At 40.1% G+C, this 16,985-nt stretch overlaps 1 long non-coding RNA gene across 1 annotated transcript in view; it reads right to left on the reverse strand.

Annotated features, from left to right (window-relative positions):
- The window catches only part of LOC142411321 (uncharacterized), a 31,633-nt gene extending 22,177 nt beyond the window's left edge, over positions 1-9,456 (reverse strand). The window contains exons 1-3 of the long non-coding RNA XR_012776162.1: positions 9,328-9,456; positions 6,207-6,297; positions 4,616-4,800 (exon numbers count right to left, since the gene is read on the reverse strand). This is a non-coding gene — a long non-coding RNA (uncharacterized LOC142411321). The remainder of the gene's footprint in view (positions 1-4,615; positions 4,801-6,206; positions 6,298-9,327) is intronic.
- Between the last annotated feature and the right edge of the window lie 7,529 nt (positions 9,457-16,985).

A 16,985-nucleotide genomic window follows, 5' to 3' on the forward strand; every position in this document is an offset into this window, starting at 1 on the left:
TTATGTAAGGTGTGACATAAAAAAACCAAACTACAAAGAACACAGCACCCTCCCAATTTCAGACTATGCTAAGCAAGCATAGATATCAGTAAGGCAATGCTATTCAGCATTCAATGCTTAGCCTTTATTTCTATGTTTCCTTCTCCTTCCTTTCCAGCTGCCTTCTTGGGATAAGGTTGATGAGGGGAAGCTTAAAGGTAAAAGAAATCACAAGGAAAAGCAAGAACAAATTAGCACTTAAGCTACTTCTGTAGTATGTCTTTCACTCACATTGTGAATTTGGGCAACTCAAGATCTTTCTTAACTCATGCCATTACCGACTACCCTAGATAACCTTCTCCTTCACATTGGGCCTGCAGTAGGGCAGTGCAGATATGTACTGCTGCCAGACTGGTTTCCAGCTCCTTTCAGGCAGCACATGCAGATCACTGAAACAGCCTTCCAGGAAGACCTTAAAAAAACCTGGTGATGACTTACTCAACATGCTACTCTGGGTTTGCTGTGATGCATCCTGAAGTCTTCTGTAAAAGCCTTTCTCCATCCATTTCCATAAAGAAAGCTCCCTCCAACACACACACACACTACTTCCTCCAAAACAAAAATCAGCTCACAAGAAACTGGAGTCTCATTCTCTACATTGGCACTACCTTAAAAATCCATGGAGGGGAGACATTTCTAGATCTCTAGCTACTGCCCTTTGCCTTTTGTTATAACAACTGCTCTTAATATGCCCTTGGGACTGCTCTGCAGTCACAAGAATGCCCATCTGAGCAGCCTGACATGAGCCAGCATTGCTTGTACACTAGCCAAAACCACAATACTTACAGATTATTCTCTCAGCTGCCTGGAGGAACATATCTTCTTCTGGCAGAATGCAAATGAACTAACAGTTTAGAAAAGCCTGTGTAGAAAACAAGGAATCAAACACTAGAAAGTTAATAGTATAGGCTATCAGGTTTCCAGGAAGCAGAAGAGAACCTTCTGGTTTCGTGTCCTGTAACGCACTGTGCTACCAGAACAAACCAGTTAGCGACAAAGAGAAGCAAATAGCAGAGATGGGGCCACATGAGGAACCCAAGTCTTCAGGTTCTGCTAACCCTGGGCAGTTTTCTACACTGTCCATTGCATAATGTGAATGGTAGAGTGATACTGACACAAACACAAGCTCACAGAGCACATTGCCTACTGAGGTTTTGCTTGTTATGGCCAGTTTACTCACATCATTCCCGACACCAGCAACAAAATTTGATACCACTGTAGAACCTTCCTTCTGCTAGTAAGAAATATTTGCTGCAAATGGTAAAGTGGTCCTGTAACTTCAAAACTTTCTCATTTTTGTTTGCTTGTGAAGTGCCTTTTTGGGAGAAAACTCTTGTTTAATTAACAGAGCCTGTTTGAGGGTAATTGCTACACCCATCACTTCCCTAACAATAAGTAGTCTTCAGAGTTTATACAGCAAACATGGATCATATGAACCAAGCTAGACATTCTCTGTTTACATCTGGTAGGAGTCCACAGCATGGATTAATTTTTTTTTGACAAGCAGGTGAGTACCCTTGCCATCATTTAATACTAACTACCAGCCATCAAGAGAAAGGACTTTTTTTAGCAGCCATAGCCTCTAGCCCTGGATCAAAACTCCCATTATGCAGTGGTTAATAGACACCAGATTTACAAGAACATTAGGCTGTGAACTATGTATTCAGACTGGCATTTATGTCACGCTATCCCCCGCAACTGTGGGGCAAAAAAAGACAGGGACAAGGACTAAACGTATGCAGGGAATAGTCAGAAATAGACTGAACTTTGCTAACAGGGCAGAGTTCTCTCATCGGTTGTCCTCTGATTTCTTCTACTGACAACAAAGCTTTCCTTGTTTTCTGAAAGTCATCACATACAACTCCCTTGAGCTAAACGATAGTGGATGCTTTTAAAAGGTGAATAAAAAATGAAAACCATCTTCTTTCTGCTTGTATGTTATCTCATGGAAGTAGTCTGTGCATAGGTCTTCCATGTGGTAGGAAGCATCAAACTACTGCCTATCTGGGCACATCGTTACCTTTTCTGCTAACGCAGCATGCAAAATTTTATAACCTTCATGAGAAACAGAGATTGCCACCAAGTGGATCTCTGGCCCCACTGGTTGTCAGTTATTCCAACAAAGTTAACTCCTGGTCCTACTGTAAGCCAGTGTACCAAAATGCCATTCTGTAATTCTCAAACATGCAAGATGTTCCTCATTGCCACTGCATTGCATGTTTTAATCTTAACTGGGGCAGGAAAAAGAATTATTACAGAGTTTGGCAGTGTAAAGTAATCAGTTACATTTAGTATTTCCAGGGTCATAGCTAGATAGGTTTTAGGCAAATAGTGATTAAAATAAAACCTGAATATCTGGGGAAGGGGAGGAGGGGGGGAATGAGATGGTGATTGGGGAGGAATTAAAAAGACAATTTACCAACTTAGCAATGAACTTCAGAACTCTAAAAAATAAAAATATTTTTAAAAAAGCATTCTTTCCAGGTCATTTTAATTCACTACAAGAGAATAACACCACTCCTTATGTGGAAAGAATAAGGAGTTGCATCTCAAGACAACTTAAAGCTGGATGCTCTAAATCTGGATCCTTGCTAGGAATGGATTCACAGCTCGGAGAGCTCTCAAGTTGAAACTTACTGGCTTGTGCCTATTTTGGAAAATATTCTGCACTGCCAAAAGAGAAAGGTCAACCGCAAATACCACAAACTGCATTACAGTATTACACAACATGATCTCTCACTTGCCCATCACAAACCATCTTCTCTATCTTTCAGGTGACCTATATTTACTGATCAAATATTCAAGTAGTTTTGACAAATTTGGGACTCACGACTTAAACTGGACTTTACTGGTACTCACCCTAAGGGAAAATTAAATGAGGAATGAAGGGAAGGACTAGATCCTAAGTTCATGCCCTTGTGTCTTCTACAGTGCACTTATTTAGTAGTTTTCCATTCTATGGCTGTTGCTTTGATTTTCTGAAGAATTTTGTGCTCAGCCGTACACACCCAACCGTGCAGTTCCTGTCAGCATGGCCAAACAGCTTTGCAGTGACTACTAGTATTTATACGGAAGATATTCCACATCCCATCAAAACTGATTCAGACCTCCTTCAGACAGGTATCGTGACAGAAAACACTTATCCAATTTCCTCTCCAGGCAGTTGCTTTAGCACACACACAATTGCCTAAAACTCACGTCTGGGGACACATAGGGGTCTAGTACAGAATCACCCATGTATATTCTCATTGTATAATATTCTATTAACATCAGATTATTTTCCAAAAATTATACTGAACTGATTCTTATAAGAACTCCTACCAATAAATTCTGAACCAGCAGACACAGGGAACCTACCTGCCAAATTTGCCCTTTTGATCCTATGTTAAACTCAACAAAGAGGATTCAAAATTCCAACATGGTCTCCAACTTTGAAAAGTAATTTGATCCAAAAGACACAAATCCAAGCTTCCCAAGGGCTATGCTGTACAAAAGCTGTGTTTTTTCAGCTGGAGATGGTATTGAGCTACTTTAATTTCATCAGTTATCTTTTAGATAAATATATAATGCTAGATATATGCAATGTCAAAACAGAACTGTATATTCCGTGTAATACTCAGTTATTTTTTGGAAGCCTGTTAATTCATGCCAGTAGAAATTGCATTTCCAGAACAGTACACTTGAGCTAGATCAGACAGGCTCTTTTTTTTTTCCCCACTTACTAATGCAACAAAGTACTCGATGAAGAAGCACACAATAGAGAAAATATCCTTCTTCCCACCCTTCAAAATAAGATTGGCTGAAAAAAAAAACAAAACAAAACAAACCCACCATAATAGTATTTAGCTTTACACCAAGAGCTCATTTAGGATATGGTCCCTGCAAGTGTTGACTCTGACCATGCTGCTTGGCTTGGATAAGGAGCCAGTGGCCAAAGACTTAAGATCATTTTATTGGTGACAGCATTGGTGTGCTTAAGGGACACAAGGGGTCCTCTGAGCCTTATGAACTGAAAAGTCACTATCCTAAAGAGCTTATAATTTTATATATGATGGGAAGAAGAAAGTACTTGTCACATTTTATAGACAGGAAATAAAAACACACGGTTACAACACAATCACAAGAAGTTGGTGCTTAGATCTAAATATTTTGCCAGACCCTTCCCTTTTCCAGTCTAACAGTACCTGGTAACAGGGCAGGCTGTCCACAGAGATAACAAGACAAACTCAGCAGTTAGGATACCATGGTTAACTAGGAATAAGCATCAGAACCAGTTTCTGTGACCATGATTTGAAGGAATGGGAAGACAATTCAGCCTAACTTCAAGCTTCCAAACACTTTTTCTTACAAGCATAAGATTAAGACTGAAGGAAATAAACAGCTGGTTTACAAGCCTGCGGGAAACCCAAGATAATTCTTCACAGAGCTGTAAACACAATGCTTTCCTGCATACAGAAATGGTTTGACAGAGGCAGAATTTTCTGAGGAGCAGCAAGAATTTGAATAGAGGATTTAGCAAATAGATACACTAAGACCAACTTCGCATTTCTTAGCTATGTCAAGGATTCTCACAAACCTCCATCTTGTAGCTTTGTATGTTTCCTTCTTCACAGATTCATCTTCTCGTTGTTAAAAGATTCCCAACAGCAATGGAAACTGGATCTTGCTGTTCATCCAGAATCCGACACAAGCAATCTTGGTTACAAGTTCTTTCATCTCTTTTCTTACTCTTTTGCTTTTTCCTCAACACCTGGGTCTCCGCTGAAACCAAGAAGAAAGCTTTCTCACCAGATATATTTAGACCTTTCACAGTTAAATCCCCAGAATGCTTCATTTTCATGTCTTAACACTAGCACGACCACTGCTACCTCAGTTATCCATTAGACTGGACACACCTCCTCCAGTTCCCAGCTTGCTCCTAGCCCCCAGGTCTCCAGGAAACCCTTTTGTCCTTTCTCTATCCTTAGAAGAGAAATGGTCTACTAGGAAGCAAAATTACAGTATACATCTTCAAATCAATAGCATTGTACATACGAAGCTGACAGACTGCAACATCCTGCCTTTCTACTGTCATAGCTGTTCTCTGCTGTAAATGCCCTCATGTATTGATTTTTATTAGTATCAAATACCATCTCAACAAAACTGAGGCCCACTGAGCTGACTGCTGGTCTCAAACATCTGGTGATGCTTTGAAGATCTTTCTAAATATTTCTAACAGTGCCTGCTATAGCTAAAAATAAGTCCCACAAAATCTGGATAAACAGCTTAGCCTTACACACATAAAGCACGACTTATAAGGTTCTTCATATGCTGCAGATCGAACCTTTCAGTGCCTCTGGCTCATTATTACATCTTCCAGCTCTGCCTTGCCACACTGTCTGCTGCAAGTATCCCTTCTTGTGGGACCTGAACAGTGCTACACACTATGGTGTTCCACAGTGCTTTGCAGAAGAGATTAGATGCCACTCCCATTGCCCTCCCTGACATGTAGAGAAGGCAGCCAGAGTTCATCAAAGTGGAGGCAAAAAGTTTAGTCTCTTTAGGGAGTTGAAAACATCAAGATCACCTATGGGAAATGCTTTGAATGCCTGCATGCTTGGGTTGCATAACAGACTGGGGAGTGTGCTCCTGGAATTGGTTCCCTCCCTCTGAGCACAGGAGAACCACCCAGAGATGTTTGGATTGAGGGTGTATCTATCCATTATTCAGATGTTCATGGAGCCAGTCCTCAAGCTGCATCCCTCAGTTTGAAAAGGCAACAGATGACATACAGAGGACTTGTTATTTCCTATTAGTTTTGGTGCTTTAGATAACATTTTTTTTATTCCTTTGGGAAGACACCTTCATGGTGCAGAGTATCTTCCCAAGGAATTGGAAGTATGTGTTACTGGAGACAAGAGTGCTGGCCTGTAAACCCAAACCAACCAAGCATGGTAGTTCCTATTCACTTGCTTGCTCTGCATACAGTTGTGAGATGCAAGGAATCCCAACAAAGAAGGTCACTTGCCCAAATAAAGTTGTCAAAATGACTATAATACAAAATCATCAACTTTCATCTAATTCAGTCATATGGACAGACAGCTGGAGAACTGATATATAACCCTCATTATTTTCCTGCTACAACTAATAGTGACTTAAAGTCCCACCACATGGGGCTATTTACTTACAACATAAAGGAAGGCGAACTCCTGAATTGATCCCTGTAGGACAGAAATACCACGGAAGTCCATCAGCAAAACTGAAAACAGGAAATGTCAGCTAAAACAGAGGATGCAACACAAACAATGCCATTAAAAAAAAAAAGTGACAAAACCCTCAAGATAAGTTCCTCCTAAGTAAGAAACAGGTTTTTTTATTCAATGCAATGCCACCAGCTGACTTACCCTGATGTTGTATTCACATAACCAGGTGGAGGTACAATAGCTTTTCATGGAAACACACTTGCAATTTTACATAGAGAACACTTGTACACTTTTGACTAAGTTAGTGCTCAAGGAACATATCGAAGAGCCTGACCAATGCTTTAGAAAATTCAGATGAGTAAGCCCAAGCCTTCAAAAATCCTTATATTGGAACAGGATACTTCAGAAGTAAGTTTTTGCAGATTTCCAAGCACAACTAGTTTTCATACAAGGGGCAAGTCTTAAATCAACCAAAAGCAGTTGAAACTCTGTTATTGGTTGGACCAAGATCAGCTGGTAGTGCACTAAGGACTTCACTACCCTAAAACACATTGTCCTATTCACAACTCAATAGTTAACCTTATGTAGGTATCTTCCACTTACAGCCATAAATTGCATGAAGATAATCAGAAAAAATGCTTATAAGCACATTTATATTAGTTTTTCTTTAACTGAGAAACAAATTGGTTTAATTTCTGTCATACTAGACTTGATAAGCACACCCTGCCTTGCTGTGAGCTGCAATAGCAAAGCAACCCTTATATTTGTTTATGCATCAGTGTCCTCACCCTCCTCACTCCCAACCCACACACCAAAAACAGAGAGTAGAACAGGATCACAGATCCCTAGTACAGGCATGCATCCCAAGTCAGGGGCCTTGCTGTATTTAATTCTTCTTGAGTTGCCAGTGCGCTTGTCTGTGCTAAATTTAAACCCAGTCTCAGGACTGAGAAACCCAAGCACCTCTTCAAGTAAAAATACATACAGGACATAGCAAGCACCAGTAGAGCTGGAGTACAGATCTCATTTAAAAAATGAGCCTCAAATGGCTGAAATCTCTGGAACTGGCAGGGAAAAAAAAAAACCACAGCAGATTTTTGTTACCTTTTTGGACAGCACAACACATCCTGTTATAGTTCTATGTACACACAATACTTCTGTTTCACCAGTTGCTACAGGACCACACAGCAGGTAGGGCCTCACTGGTAGATCTGGTAAACAATTAAAAAGAAACCAAATTTGTTCAAGCCCTATCTACTCTGATTTCTAGTCTAGTAATCTAGTGCACTAACCAGGAGTACAGACAGTAAGGACTTTTAGGCTTCTTTTTCAAGGTAACATAGAACCTAAAGAACTCAAGGCAAAACACAAACTTTCTGGGCTTCCAGTACTCCTTCTCCCAAAACAGAAACTGTGGGCTGGAAATCTTAAAGCTTCTGGATTCTAATCAGCTGTTCTGCCTTGCTCAACAGTTCATTGTATAATAAGCAAACAGGTGATTTCAGTCAGCAACTGCCATTTCCAAGGGGGTATATAAAAATTTCTGATTTGCAGATTACTGCAAGCAGTGTTTTTATTCTGAGTTGGGATAAACTTGAGCTAAGATTTCCTGTGAGCCAGAAATACTGCAAGTTAATAATGCTCAAGAATAAACACTGCTTGTAATTTGGTTTTGTAGATTATCAGTAAGTTTTTGGGGCATTGCAAATGGCTTAAGGGTAGCACTCAAAAACCCCACAAACACACTAAAGAAGTTAACCTCAGCAATTCAGGTTTTGTTGAAGTGTTTCAACAAATGTCGGAGATGAACTGGAGAGAAAAACTGTGATAAATGATACAGGCATCATTTAAAAGATGGTGTCCTGGGCTTACAGATCAACAATTCTGGTAACAGAATGAACAACAAAATCTGAGGTCAAACCAGACTGAAAAAAAAAAATTTCCTCCCATTACAGAGAATAATGTGCCTGCTTCTTGAGCGACAAAATTTTTTCATGGCATTTTCTATCCAATGATCAGCATGTCTTTCTTGTTGTGACTTTGTTTATGCTTATAGAGAGACAACTGGTTTCAGATTATGCTTAGTCCCTCTGTGAAGATACAGTTCCTTATAGTTACATTAAAGCAGGCACACGTAGCTTTTGCTAGATGGAACCTGAATGGCTTATCTATGTCCTAGACCCCTCACCTTTAAATGCAGACTCTTAGCCAAACTTGTAGGAGTTCTTTAAAATCAGGTATTGGAGGTTTATTCCCACTTTCACAGAGACTGAACCATTCTTGATATATAGGCTGTCAACTGCTGCATCCCACAGCAGGTTGCTATGGTTTCATTAACTTGAAGCTGAAACCAATACCCCAGTTCTTTAGAGCAACCCACTAAGGCTTCTTTAAATATAGGATGGAGAAAGCCTCTTCTTCTACCAGACCTCACAAGGTCTGGACCAGTGAGCAAATCAAAGCTCAAATGTCCCCCAAAAGCAGCTCTACCCAAGCCATAAAACCCAAGCAGTTTGCAGTGCAGCAATCTTGTACAAGACATGGCCAAACTGACTCCTAGGAAATACTGGGAAAGAGATTTTTCTGGCAGTGCTCTTTCCCAAGATGCACTCTTGGTAACACAGTGCTGCCACATATTTAGTACAAAGTCAGACTTCTAGGGACAGTCAGATGCTCTTAGGCAAGTTGAGATTTTCAATGGATTCCCCTGAATCCTAACTTCCCAACAGCTTTGCCTGCTATCACCATGCTCATACCACCTCAATAGAGTAATATCAGGATAATAATTTACCAAGATTGTGACAAGCCCAAATCAGCGCTTTTGGAACCCCTTTTGTCCAATAAAAGGTATTGAAATCAATGTGAGCCAACACCTTCCAAAGGATATCTCCTGTTCATTATAAGTACTTTTTGGCCACTAATGTTATCTTAGTTTGTTATATATCACAGCACAGCACAGCATGCTTCTGAGAAAGCATATGCTGGCTATTTTTAAGTGCAAATGACTTTTTTTTTTTTTTAAGCAATCTATCTTTCTCCCACCACTATTCTCCACTGTGATTCTGGATTTCAGATGTTAGGAGTTACAGTTATGGAATGAGATTACCTGTTCCTTGGATGCTGGAGCAAGTTTGGAAGCATTCTTTAATGCAAAGGAGCATCAGTCATATTGTGTTATTTCCATGGGCACAGGCTTCACAGGAGCAGTTAAGGCAAAGCTCCTTCTGAATTTTGCCTAGGGGAGAAAGCCAGTGTCAAAGCCAGTCTAAATAAATAAAGCCACATACACAAACAAACACCTGCTTCTTTGAATTTAGAGATTTATGAACAGGGTTGGTATCCTTGCCACTTGCTCTCCTCTCCGCCTCAAGCTCTAGAAAACTTTAATTTCACAAGACACCCTGGTATCAATTACACCAGATAGAAGGCCTACTCCAGGCATGCATCAAAGCCAGTGAGATAAGAATCTGTCCCAACCTCTAGTGCAGCACAACCAACATTTATTTAGCTTTTCCCTTGAGCACTGACGTTTGGTATTTCTTAATTTGAACAAAGCTATCTAGACTGACTGACTACTTCCAGAAGAGCAGCAATTAGCTGCTTATATCCTGGTGATATCTGTGATTACGGTCTGACTTAAGATCCCAGGACTTCAGTTCTGGTTATGGATCAGGCACCTCTGTACCCCAGGAAAGCTGTTTAGCTTGTTTGTCCTCACCTCCTCTCGCTGCCAGAATCTGGAAAATGACCAAGTACTTAAGCTGCAGTTTCACAGAAACTCTCATAGAACAGCATCATCAGGCTGTACTTTTACAACAACCTGAACCAATCCAACTCCTGGCCACCACAGTCCTGCTCTGTCCTTGCCTCAGAGTCCCACACCCCTTCTTCGCATTAACAGAAAAGACACCAAGAAAGTTATTAACTTTCTAACCAGATCTGAGAGCAAAGACAGCATTATGTGAGGACAGATAAAGGCCAGAACCAGCCTGGAAGGAAAGGAGGACTGTGTGGCCAATTAGATCAACCTCAGTCATCATAGGAGCACAGCTTTTGCAATTCTCCAATCTCGCTAGCATCTGAAACTTTTCTTTTTCAAGTATTAGCTGCATTACAGAAAGCGTGAACGGAAGGCCACAGCAGAGCCTCTTGATCCAAAAACAGTTTTCGCTATTCAAGCTAAAGAGAGTCCATTAGGAAAGGACAAGATTAGACTCCTCAGCTATTATGAACAGAAGAATGTCTATTGTTGACTACAGCAGTACTTGCAGCAAGAAATGGATTAAGCCCCAGAAGCTGAAGTGAGGTGGCAGACAGATGAGATAGGTCCTCTAGTTGGCAGAGCGCTAGGACAGAAAGGATGCAGCTTGCCTACACACCAAGTCAGAAGCAGAACTAGCTAGCTGCCCTTCCCTTTTCCTGTATACTCTTTCAACAATTTTAGCCATTCAGTCTAGTGCTTTCTAGGCTAAGCATCTGTTGGAGCTTATTTTGGCTCAGCTTCAGGTCTCAGTCTTGTTCTTGGGAAGGTATTTTGCCAAATGAAATAGCAACCTTTTGGCTCCAGTGCTTATGAGCAGATATTTAAAATATTGTTTTTGTCAAGGACAACTTCTTTTGATGGGCTGCAAAAGAGCCAAATTCAACTTGAGACATTATTACAATCCCTTACAATCCCTGGAAGCTCTGGTTTGCATCTGATTAAAGGGTAATGGAAACTGAAGATTTCATTTTAATGGAGCAGTCTTGAGCCTTTGCAAACGTTCTTCCCAAAACCCAAAAGAACTTCTCCTGTGGTGACACAAACTGGACATACCACTTAACACAATTAAGTACCACGTTCTAGTTGCATAGCGTGTGTCCTGTAATTTGACTTCAGGTGACAAAACAAATGCATTTAGCAACAATTAAGATGCACTAAACCCAGTACTGTTATGAACCCATGGTCAGAATTATGTCTTAGGAAAGGCTTGGTATTACACAGGAAATACAATTCTAGTTCCCATGCTGAACAAAGATGATAAAGACTGAACACTACCTTACATAAGCCCTGTTAAATACTGGACTACACTACAAGTCACTATCTACGCAGGCGGTTGTATTTGCTTTGAGTACCTCAGTTGCAAAAGAATATTGAACAACAGTTTTCAGTTGAAGGGATACTCTTCCAATGCTATTGACATGAAACATAACAGCATAGAGAGCTTCCATGAGAAAGCAGACTGAAAAAAAGCACACAAAAATAAAAGTTTTCAAGGAAAAGGAATAAAAAGAGAAGCAAGAAGTGTTCCAGCCAAAGAAAAGGCTTCTGCAGAACTCTGGCTAGAATGCAGTCTCATCACCTTTGGAGAGTTATGTTACAGGATTCACAGTCACCCAAGGGTAACAAGCACATCAAGGTGAAGCCTTGCTAACTTGCTGTAGCCAACCATCAGCAGCTCTACAATTCTTAACCAACAAGTTATATATTTCTGTGAGCCTTTGTATACCTGTAAAAAAGTACAAGGCTCCCACAGAAATAAGAAGTATGTTCCATACACTACCCTTTTCCCCACAGCCCTTGGACTTGCTGTAGATGGTGGCATGACTGATCATTTGACTACCATCTGTCCAACATCTGCTTTTTAGGGAAACCAACCTGCAAATATAATTAGCTGGCTCTAGGCTACCATTATTAATAATGAATACCCTGATGCATATTGAAGCTATCACTAATGCTATTCCCTTAAAAAGATTTAGCATACTGACTCAGAGCCTGGGATCTCTGCTGGGGATGTTGTTTGTTCCTGTGTGCTTGTCCTTCTGTGAACTTATATGCCTGCATTACAAACCGCCATATAGTGACAGCTGTGGTACCTGAGCAAGTTAGCTTGGTTATAGGAAATAACATAGCTGACTGAGCACGGAAATTAAGTGGCCCCACTGTGAAGGGTGTATTAGTCCAGGGAGGCTGCTGTACTAACGTGGCCTTAGTACTTCTCGTACCTAAACTATTTTGAGTGTGTCTGCATTGCAATGTATTTGCCATGTATTGGTCTAACATATATAACACAAACATATGTATGTTTGTGTTTTAATTATTATTTTCTTCTTGACAGTGATGCTATATCACCATCAGCTTTCAACATTCAAATATCCTATCTAACTATCCCCAAAATTGTGAAAGTGGGTGAAAGTTTTTGCATATTGACAAAACAATATTTACTTGATACAGTATTCCCATAGTCATAATTTTCTTTTGTAACATTAAGAATTAAAAACATAATACAAAACTCTAAAAGCTGATATTATCACTTACTTTAGGACTACAGTAGCTTGTCTTAAAAAAAAAAAGAAACAAAACCCAAAAGCCAAAACCAGCAATCATTGCAAGACTTGCAACAAAACAACGTGTTCAGCATCACACTTCTAGTGGCAATACAGTAGCACGGCACCTTACACAAGAGAAAGAGTTCAGGGCTCAGAACAGCCATGGACAGAACTGCAGGTGCTTCAGTCATTTTAATGCCCAGAGGTTGCTACAAACTACATTTAGGATTCCCCTCCCGTCCCCTAAAGGCATAAGTAAGCTCAGCCAAACCACTGACTATTCCTGATTTCTATCTGAACTGTAAACTCTTTGGAGCTATATATCCTTTTGTGCCTGTAGCACCATCTGAACAGAAATACTAATCCAGGCTGCCACAAATCCAGATCCCAGACTCAGGAGAGCTACTGAAGCTTTAAGGTGCCATGACCCAAACTCTGCTTGCAAAGTGAGTTTCTTGCAAACTCCCTCTAGACTCATAAATATAGTTCCGTTTCCAATAATGTGTTTCTATTTAACATGTTTTCTGCATTTAAAAACATCATCCTTTGATAACTTTGGGAATATTTGAAAGATATTTAAAAAAAAAAAAAAAAGAAAGAAAGATTTAAAAAACCCAGAAAGCAGTTGGAGTTGCTTTCCTGTCAAAGTCAAAACCCTGAAGTTGATTGTTTATATGAATAAGCCGTAGAACAAATAAAAGGCCAGACTGACCACAGTAATAACTCCCAATGCTGATTCAAAGAAATTAAAAGCAGGCCAGGAAGCTTAAATCTAAATGTGTTTTCAATTGATCTTTGTTCCTGACTGTGTTCAATGGTCAGCTGTTTGAGAAACCCTCTGGGGCTCTACTAGGTGATTTCAAACTGAGAAACAGCAAACAGTACCACAGAGAGCAAGATGCTTTTCTTGTCAAGAGTGTGAATTTAAACACTGCTGAAAGGTTGCAGTCTGCCAGTCTCAGAAATGTTTTACAGAAGAAATACAGAGAAGCTTTTTTCACTCCCTCTATTTATCTACAGTACTCATACATCCCCCAGGACAGAATATCCGAGCTTGTAACAAACTGATTCTCCATAATTCTCCTGCAAAGCAAGGTGGTGTTATTATTCCTATCTTACTCTCATGCAGAAAGACTCTAGGCTATATTCAGATGGCCAATATTTCATCCATGCCCCTAAATTTAGTGTTTCCTACAGGCTAGGTATTTTTGAAGGCCACATCAGCCAATACAGGACTCAGCGCAGGGACTGAGGTAAAATTTGACCCAGTTCCACCAGGCACAATGTACATCTAACTTCTACCACTCTGAGAGCATATGTTTCTAAGTCCAACACTCTAGACTTTCATTTTGCTGGAGAGATGCTGTGCTACCCTCAAATCGAGTCTTTAGCTTCTGTTCTTCTGTTTCTAATCACTTCTTCAATTCTTAAAAAGAAAAATATTTTTTAAAAAGTAAAAAAAATACAGAAACAAAGCCCTTCCCCCAAAATTAGATCCTTGATAGAGATTTTTTTTTTTTTTGGAGCTATACCAACAAGAGATGTTTGAAGTCATAGGAGCAGGCATGCTCAGGAAGAGATAGAATGCATTAATGAACTAGAGTACAGTGATTAGAGTGCAGAAGCAAGAACAAAAAAGCAAGCTGCAAGCCCAGCCTCCCAAATACTCAAATACCCAAAGACCTTCACTCCCAAATACTCAGAATTCAGCTACCCCATTGCTGGCCAGCACTATCACAAGCTGATACCACCTCAGTTCTTTGTTTCATGCCGTCATCCTGCTTTCAAAGGTTAGGGCTGTGTTCAAATGGTTTGTATTAAGGAGGTAAATTAGATGCTTATGTTAGACATCTAAGCTCTTTAAACTCTCCATAAAATCAATACTCAGAGTGACAATTGCCTTAAGAGGGCAACTACAAGCATCTATATTAGACTTTAGCAAGGTGACTGAATTGCCTTCTGAAGGTACTTCTCTTACCATTGACCACAGAGAGAACATACAGAGTCCAGGCTCCAAACACAGGCAATCACCTAAGACAGAAGATAGACTTGCTTCTGTCCCTTAGCCAGAAGTTACTAGAAAAGTATCACCCAGTAACTTTTTGGCTACCTATTTTTTAAAACATCAAATGAGATATAAGAGGAATGAAAACTGAATAGTCAGGCTGCAACACCTACATATTCTTATCTTTTAAAGCCATTGGGAGACTTCTTCCTAGGAAGTCAAAGCAATGTCTTTTTCTGGGTAGGTTTCTCCTACCATTCAAAAATCTTTTCTTTCAGAAATGAGGAAGGGATTTGCTTCTTATATTTGCTAAACTGGGACAAGACATAAAAATGTAAAAGGTTGTGACTTCCACCGTCTTTAAGATAAGATGTACTTACTGAACCTGACCATTCTGTTAATGAACTCTACAGAATATCCCAAGGTGTATACAGTTGAAGTGTAAGATACTGGCACATTTAAAAATGAGGCAATTTATTCATATTTGGTAAGGAAAATGCCTAACAACAAAAGGATCTGGGAAAGATGTTTTACAGTATTTTCAGAGACAGAATCTACTGTAGACTTCAGAGGGCAGAGAATGAAAAAGAAAGATTTCTAGACAGAGCTAGCTAAGGGAAGATGACTGGGCATGGTGAGGGATATCTCCCATAAATTTTGCCATTGGCAGAAGGAAACCTTGCTGGGAGCTATGGAAACAAATGACTGGGATGGTATTTCAGTGACGGATCAGCTCTTGTTATTTATTCCAATGCAAAAAGAGGTGCAAAGTAAGAATAATAAGTGGCAAATCGCAAATGTTTGAGACGATTAGAACAGAAAATCCCCAGAACATCCAAAAACAACTCTGGAAAATCTGAACTTTTCAGGTCAAATTACACTGGGTGAAAGAAATTAGATGTGAAGTTGTAGCTGCAAACAGAAATTTGACTTTTCAGAAAGGGGCTGGAAATCTCACCTGAACAGCCTAATTAATTGTGTTTGTGTACTCCTCTATCTGCCACAATAACTCAAGCTGAGCAGAGCTGTAAAGGCTTGTGATTCAGCTGGAGTACTGGGCAGCTTGGAATCAATTCTCTATTTGTGCAGACCAGTCCAACCAGCCCTATGCAGTTCACTCAGCCAATGCTGTAGCATGCTTTCTGATGCAGAAAGACAAATTGGCAAAAAGAATACTGAAGGTGAATTTATATGTCAGCGCTTCGGGTATTTCAAATCTACAGACAGATTGGTTAGGACAGCATTTAGCAAAAGCAGCCCTTATAAATACTATAGTATAGTCCAAGCTTTCATGATGAACAGGTTTGATATAAAATGCGATCAAATTTTGCTGCTACACCTGAGGTCTCAGCAGCATGAACTCACCTCAGCTAAAGAAGTATTTCCATTTATTATTGGAAAACAGTACAGAGACAGTTACTGTTCTCCTCCTGCTTAGGCTAGTTGAACACTTCCTCCCTCTCCAAAGTGCACAGTCTCTGGGTCAGGAAATGCACTCTTCAGCTTCCTCTCAAAGCTGTTTCCTTAAAGGGTAAGGTCTTTCCTGCCTTTCCTCAGTAGGCTGTCTGTGCATGTCCTACAAACTGAGCCACTACAATATAATTAGTCATATTTTGCAGAAGTGGAAAACTGAAATCTAAATGTTAAATGACTTCCCCGAAGTCAGTGGCAGAGATAGGAGGAGAATAATAGTATCTAGTTGTTATCAAACACTTCACATTGGAAGAGCTAAAACACTACCCAAAGCATGTCTCTCTCATTACCTCAGTTATATGGATGACTTGCCTTAACATCGCCCAAGATGCCAGTAACAGAAATGCAATGGGCCCTCAAGTCTCCCAGGCTCCTACACAGAAACTGTCCCCTAGATTTTATTACCACTGTTCCTTTTCAGCTCCCCTTTCTGTATGTAAATGATTATATTCTTAACTTCTCTCTCATTGCCCCCTTATTTATCCAACACATCATGATGCAGCTGCCTCATACTGGAAAAAAAGCACAGAGCTGTGAAGGGACAGATAACACTGTCAGACTCTGGTGATGTAAAAATCATATAATCCTTGGAGTTCACAAAATAACAACACATTTGCCATTTTATCTCTCGGCAGGCTTCCCTACACCAACAAATGAAATATGTATTTTCCAGTCTAGTTACTTCACTTCTGCATGCAGGTTCCACCTCAAGACACAAAAGCAAATGTTTGTGCTGAGTGATACAGCTAACAGTGCCAGTGCCAAAGGTCTAGCTCAGTGCTTCTAGGGAGATATGCAATTTTGGTCTGGGCTCAAATGTATGGAAAGTGGTCACTTTGACCCATGCTGTAAAGGACACCAAGGAAAGGACATGCTTACTCATAAGAGAAGTAAAGCTGTAAAGTGATTTTATAAGAACAAGGGACTGGGAGAAGAGATTATTTTCCCAAGAAATAGCACACTGATACATTACCTGT

This window comes from Mycteria americana, chromosome 6 (genome assembly GCF_035582795.1).
Source record: "Mycteria americana isolate JAX WOST 10 ecotype Jacksonville Zoo and Gardens chromosome 6, USCA_MyAme_1.0, whole genome shotgun sequence".
NCBI lineage: Eukaryota > Metazoa > Chordata > Aves > Ciconiiformes > Ciconiidae > Mycteria > Mycteria americana.